We start from the raw sequence: 7,193 nt of genomic DNA, 5'->3' as shown, positions 1-7,193 counted from the left end.
TTTAGGTGTTTCATATATTGTGTTAGCTAGCTATAATTAATAGAGAGAAGTGTCCTCTCTTACGTCCGTGCTTGGTCGACGCTACGTACTATACATACGTATAGAAAGGACTAGACACGCTAGTTAGCTAGTAAGCAAACGAAGAAAACAGAAGATCGTCATGAACATATATGCATATAGAGAGAAGTGATATCGACCACCTCTCCTTCTCTCCGAGAGATTGGTCGAACAACAAGTTCTCATATATCTATCCGACACTACCGGCTACATATATACAATAATTATGTCTTACAAATATAATCATACGGACTCATGGTCCACATAGTATTCTCTGTCTTCAGCGATCACTTGGTCAAGAAAGAATGCCGCCAATTCCTCTTGAATTGCTCGCATGCGAGCTGGTGCTAGGAGTTCATCCCGCTTCCGAAACATCTAATTTGAAGAAGGGGGTCAATACATATATATATGAATGAATGAAACTCAATACAAATGATGGTAATAAAATAAAATTGTGAATGTTGTTATTTACGTACTTCATATTGTTCGTCAGAGTACCCGCCCCGCTCACAGGTCGTGTGGCGGATGGACTCACAGACGTAGTATCCACAGAAATCATTCCCTTGTTCCTGCCACAACCACTTTACAAGAAATAAAGGTCAATCAAACTGATAAGCAAGAATGCTAAATGGTATTGATGAAACTAGCGGTTGAATCACTAGGAGATGCGCGGAACATGCTACTATAGTACTTACTTTCGGGTGTCTAAATTCCAGCTCCTTCGGCAGTCCCGGAACTTTTCTGGTGAATTTTCTCCAAACCCTGCCGGACAAAGAAAACAATTACTTGATATCAGGAAATGAACAAAGTTGCTGATATGGTGGATAATGATCGATTTAACTTCTTGAGGATTTCAGTCATGTCCGCATACTCCTGGGGATCTTTTCATTTAGAGTCCAAGACGATTACTACTCCCTGCTCAAGCCTAATCTCTAGGAGAATATAGTGGAAACTGCACACGCATGCATAACTCATCAATTACATTACTATAACCTGGACTAATATATAAGGGAAACCGAATATGCACAAGACAGTAACACTCACTTGAAGTTGTAAGGAAAGAGTATTATATCTTTGTTTTCATTTTTTTGAATGATCGTAGCAAGTTGGCCTCGGTATCTCCGGGACGATGTTCAACCTCGGTTGCATCTATGAGATATGTGTTAACGAACCCAATATCACCGATTTGTCTTTTCTTCAATTCGGCGATCTTCATTCTGCATAATATAGTGAGGATAATTATAAATACATGCAATGAAAGAGATGAGCTATATAGAGAGACTTAATGACAGAAGTAGTAGTACTTACAGACAGTAGCAGGTGATCGTTGTTTTATCGAGGGCCAATTGATTGAAAAACTGATAGAACTCCTCAAATGGAATAGGCAACAGTTCAATTCCAACGAGGTCATGCTCCGGTTTAACTCTCGCATACAAAGTACTCCTCCCCCCAGACTCTCTGCAGATTTTCAAGTACCAATCATGTAATCTTCGCATCATCGTTGTTAAAGATTTTTCATCTTTAACGAGAGGCTTCCCGTACTCGTATCTGTGTATCTGCACCTCCATGGGATCATAATGTACATCGTCGGGCAGGTAATCGTCAACATTGCCATAACCGAGCACCATCCTCGGATCGACGATGTCGCTAGGCACCTTGAGGGGGGGGGGGGGCACGATTGCTTCGCTTGTTTGCCGAGCTGGGCAATTTGTTTCCCAGCTGCTCGTCGTTCTTTCAGCCTTTGATCACTGACTGTACTTCCCGACCGCTCTGCTTCGGCCCATGTCTTTGCAATAATGCGCTCATAGTTGCCTTTCGGCGGAGACTTGGGTGGTTTTGCCAGGGCAGCCAGAGTGCGCTTCACTTTCACCGAATCTACCTTCTCCTCCGGAGGTGGATGTCTCTTTGCTTTCTACCCATGAAACCAGTCATCCACTTCGGTTCGCGCGATCTTCGCGTTCTCCTCCGGGGTCCTCTCGTATGGTAACTTCTCTGGAGTCTTCAGAGAAGAACCGAATCTGTTTCCAACAAGCTTGAGTTTGCTCAATTCGGAGCTCATATGCAGAAGTTATGGCAGTTCTGGTTTTCTTGCGTGTGGTTTTTGTCAGGGACCCAGCGGTAGTACCGCGGGCCACAGCGGTAGTACCGCTGAAGCTCACTAAGCGGTAGTACCGCTCCTCGGAGCGGTAGTACCGCTTGATGGTCTCAGCAGTAGTACCGCTGCGGCTCCGTGCTCCTACCGCCTCGACTCGAGTGCGCTTTTTCTCGTGTCGGGTTTTGCGGCACTAGCTGCGGTAGTAGTGGCGGTAGTACCGCTTATTAGCGGTAGTACCGCCCTGCCTCCACGGTAGTACCGCTCTGGGTCCCAGCCCGAGCCCCTTTTTCTTTTGGTGCGGCAGTACCGCGAGGGGGAGCGGTAGTACCACTTATGAGCGGTAGTACCGCCCTGCCTCGCGGTAGTACCGCTCTCTGCGGGGCTGAGTGGGGGATAACGGTTGGATTTTCCCCCTCCTATAAAAGGGGGTCTTCTTCCCAATGAACTAAATCTTTTTGAGCTCGTGTTCTTCCCCCATTGTTGACCTTCTTCGAGCTTGCTAACTCTCAATCCCTCCATGGATTCTTGCTAGTTTTTGAGGGAAAAGAGAGAGGAGATCTAGATCCACATTTCCACCAATCACTTTCTCCTCTATGTGAGGGGAACCCCTTGGATCTAGATCTTGGAGTTCTTGGTGTTCTCTTTCTTGTTCTTCCTCTCATTTTCCTCCCTAGCATTAGTTGCTTCGGTGGGATTTGAGAGAGAAGGACTTGGGCACTCCGTGTGCCCTTGCCATTGCATTTGGCGCATTGGTTTGAGTTCTCCACGTGATACGTGGAAGTTACAAGTTGAGAAGCTTATTACTCTTGGGTGCTTGGTACCCTTGAGCTTGTTCCTCTTGGGTGCTTGGGCGCCCGAGACGGTTATTGGTGTTCGGAGCTCAATCATTGTGGTGCAAAGCTCCGGGCAAGCGTCGGGGCTCCAATTAGGTTGTGGAGATCGCCCCGAGTAATTTGACGGGTACCGGTGACCGCCCCCAAGGGTTGCCAAAGTGTACGGGTTCGGTGACCGCCCCCAAGGGTTGCCATTTGTACGGGTTCGGTGACCTCCCTCAAGGGTCCCTTAGTGGAATCACGGCATCTTGCATTGTGCAAGAGCGTGAGGAGATTACGGTGGCCCTAGTGGCTTCTTGGGGAGCATTGTGCCTCCACACCGCTCCAAACGGAGATTAGCATCCGCAAGGGTGTGAACTCTGGGATACATCGTCTTTTCCTCGTGCCTCGGTTATCTCTTACCCGAGCCCTTTACTTATGCACTTTACTTTGTGATAGCCATATTGTTTCTTGTCATATATCTTGCTATCACATAGTTGCTTATCTTTCTTAGCATAAGTTGTTGGTGCACATAGGTGAGCCTAGTTGTTTTAGGCTTTGTGCTTGGCAAATTAACCACTAGGTTTATTCCGCATTTGTTCAAGCCTAAACCGTAATTATTTTAAAATGCCTATTCACCCCCCCCCCCTCTAGGCGACATCCACGATCTTTCAGATATACTGCTTAAGCTTCCTGACTGGTATGTCCATTTGATCGTTCGTCCAAATGCACTTCCCTGTTACAGGGTCCAAGGTTCCGCCAGCCCCGAAGAACCAAGTCCGACAACGGTCTGACCAGTTAATTGTCTCTGGTTCGATCCCTTTATCAACCAGATCATTCTCAGTCTTGGACCACTTAGGCCGGGCTACGAGGTAGCCACCTGACCCCGTGCGATGGTGAAGCATCTTGTTCGCAGCAGTTTGCTTGTTTGTCGCCGACATCTTCTTACTCTTTTCCGATGTCTTGTGGGCCACAAATGCGGGCCAGTGATCTCTGATCTTCTCATATCTGCCCTTGAATTCTGGTGTCTCATTATTTTCGACAAACTTATTCAGCTCTTTCTTCCACCTCCTGAATAGTTCTGCCATCCTCTTAAGAGCAAAAGACTTGATTAATTTCTCTTTAACTGGGTTCTCTGGATTATCCTCTGGCGGTAGGGTGAAATTTGACTTCAGCTCAGTCCAAAGATCATTTTTCTGCATATCATTGACATAAGACACCTCAGGGTCTTCTGTAGCCGGCTTAAACCATTGCTGGATGCTTATCGAGATCTTGTCCCGAACCAGAACCCCGCACTGAGCAATAAATGCGTTCTTTGTCCGGAGGGGTTCAATCGGTTGGCCGTCGGGCGCGATTGCTATGATCTCAAACTTTTCATCCGAGCTCAACTTTTTCTTCGGGCCTCGTCTCTTTACCGAAGTTGTGCTCGATCCGGAGGGCTAGAAAAAAGAACAAAGACTTAATTAATATGTGTACATACCAAAACAATGAATGCATCAATCAGCTAGTCAGCACAGGCTTAACTAATATATATACCTGGCCGGACTCGGTTCGGTCACCGGAGCCGTCATCACAGTCTCCTTCTTGCACCGGCATTGGGTCACCGGAGCCATCCTCATGTTCTTCTTCTTGCACCGGCATTAGGTCACCGTAGCCAGCTTGTTCACCCTCTCCTTCCAGACCATCGGTTTCGTTGAGAAACAACGAGATGGCATCACTTCCTTCTGCGATTATGTCCCTCAACAACGCTTGTTTTGCTTCGTCTAGGGCGGTGTCCATAGTTTCTACAAATATTTACAACATGGCAATTATTATTCAAACATGACAGATGGATATATTAGTGCCAAACGTAGAATTAGCTACCTAATCATAGTAAGCTATCGGGAGGGGGTATATATCGACAACGACGACACTACATCTATGTCCCTCTACGACCCTCGTTCCCGATAAAAAAAAGAGGAAGAAGAAGAAAAAAAAGAGGAGAAGAAAGAATAGAGGAGAAGATCTCCTCTATTCTTTCTTCTCCTCTTTTTTTTCTTCTTCCTCTTCTTTTTTTATCCTCTTCTTCCTCTCATGTTCGAGAGGGTCGCTGAGGGGTCGAGAGGTTGCCTAGTGTCAAAGGATTCAACAAAACCATGTCTTCATCATTAGGCGAAAGTAACATGTGCATGATGGTACGAAGCTCTTCAAAGTTGTTCTGGAACGGAGTCCCAGATAGGATAATTCGCTTTTTGGTACAAAGTTCAGCAAGAGCCTTCCGAATATCGCTATTTGGAAGGCCTTTGCTGAATTCGTACCAAAAGGTGGATTATTCTATCCGGGACTCCATTCCAGAACAACTTTGCAGAACTTCGTACCAACATGCCCTGATTACTTCCGGCTAATGATGAAGGCATGGATTTCTTCAATACTTTGACACCAGGAAACCTCTCTCGACCCCTCAGCGATCCTCGACCCCTCGAACCCTCGACGACCCTGGAACCCTCGACCCCTCGGCGATCCTCTTCTTCCTCTCATGTTCTAGAGGATCGCCGAGGGGTCGGGAGGTTGCGTAGTGTCAAAGGATTCAACAAAACCATGTCTTCATCATTAGGCGAAAGTAACATGTGCATGATGGTACGAAGCTCTTCAAAGTTGTTCTGGAACGGAGTCCCAGATAGGATAATTCGCTTTTTGGTACAAAGTTCAGCAAGAGCCTTCCGGATATCGCTATTTGGAAGGCCTTTGCTAAATTCGTACCAAAAGGCGGATTATTCTATCCGGGACTCCATTCCAGAACAACTTTGCAGAACTTCGTACCAACATGCCCTGGTTACTTCCGGCTAATGATGAAGGCATGGATTTCTTCAATACTTTGACACTAGGAAACCTCTCTTGACCCCTCGGCGATCCTCGACCCGTCGAACCCTCGACGACCCTGGAACCCTCGACCCCTCGGCGATCCTCTTCTTCCTCTCATGTTCTAGAGGATCGCCGAGGGGTCGGGAGGTTGCGTAGTGTCAAAGGATTCAACAAAACCATGTCTTCATCATTAGGCGAAAGTAACATGTGCGTGATGGTACGAAGCTCTTCAAAGTTGTTCTGGAACGGAGTCCCAGATAGGATAATTCGCTTTTTGGTGCAAAGTTCAGCAAGAGCCTTCCGAATATCGCTATTTGGAAGGCCTTTGCTGAATTCATACCAAAAGGCGGATTATTCTATCCGGGACTCCAGAACAACTTTGCAGAACTTCGTACCAACATGCCCTGGTTACTTTCGGCTAATGATGAAGGCATGGATTTCTTCAATACTTTGACACTAGGAAACCTCTCTCGACCCCTCGGCGATCCTCGACACCTCGAACCCTCGACGACCCTGGAACCCTTGACCCCTAGACGACCCTGGAACCCTCGACCCTTGACCCTATAGAACCCTCAAACCCTCGACCCTGAAACCCTCGACCCTTCACCCCTTAACGACCCTCGACCCTCTACCCTACTTCCCGACCCTCGACCCCTCGGCGATCCTCGACACCCTCGTTCCCGATAAAAATTAAGAAGAAGAAGAAGAAGAAGAAGAAGAAGAAAGGGGAGAAGAAGAAAGGAATTTTCTATTTTTTCTTCTTCTCCACTATTCCTTTCTTCTTCTCCTCTTCTTTTTCTTCTTTTTTCTTCTTATTTAGTTCTCCTCTTCTTCCTCTCCTCTCCTTCTTTTTATTTAGTTCTCTCGACCACTCGTCCCTCTCTCGACCCCTCGACGACCCTCGTCCCTGATAACATTTTTTTCTCCCCTCGACACCTCTCGACCTCTCATCCCACTCTCGACCCCTCATCATCATCTATCACCCCCCCCCCTCGTTTCCTTTTTCCACTCCTTCCTTTTCTTCTTCTTCTTCTTCCTTCTTCTTCTTCCTCTTTTCTTCCTTTTCCTTATTTTACTTTTTCCTCTACACTAACCTAATTAAAATGCACTAACCTAAAATCGATATCTACTAACAAACTAAATAAAAAATTAATACATATATGAAAAAAACATATATAAACAAAAAAAATGCTATGAACATTATATTCATACATACATATATAGCCACACCCATTCATCATATAGCTATAAACAAAAAATTAATACATATATGAAAAAACATATATAAAAAACAGAGCCTCGACGGCGGAGGCTCACAACGGGGGCGGCCAGCGAGGGCGACGGCGGCGGCGGGCTCGGGGCGACGCGGGGCGCGGGCGACGGCGGGG

The 7,193-nt window shown here is 46.5% G+C and overlaps 1 pseudogene; it reads right to left on the bottom strand.

The window, feature by feature from the left end:
* LOC119358334 overlaps positions 1–7,193 on the bottom strand; it is an 11,020-nt pseudogene that overhangs the window by 828 nt on the left and 2,999 nt on the right.

Source organism: Triticum dicoccoides, chromosome 2A, assembly GCF_002162155.2.
Source record: "Triticum dicoccoides isolate Atlit2015 ecotype Zavitan chromosome 2A, WEW_v2.0, whole genome shotgun sequence".
In the NCBI taxonomy this organism is placed as follows: Eukaryota; Viridiplantae; Streptophyta; class Magnoliopsida; order Poales; family Poaceae; genus Triticum; species Triticum dicoccoides.
The sequence above is the reverse complement of the archived record's forward strand: the minus strand, read 5'-3'. Positions and strand labels throughout refer to the sequence as shown.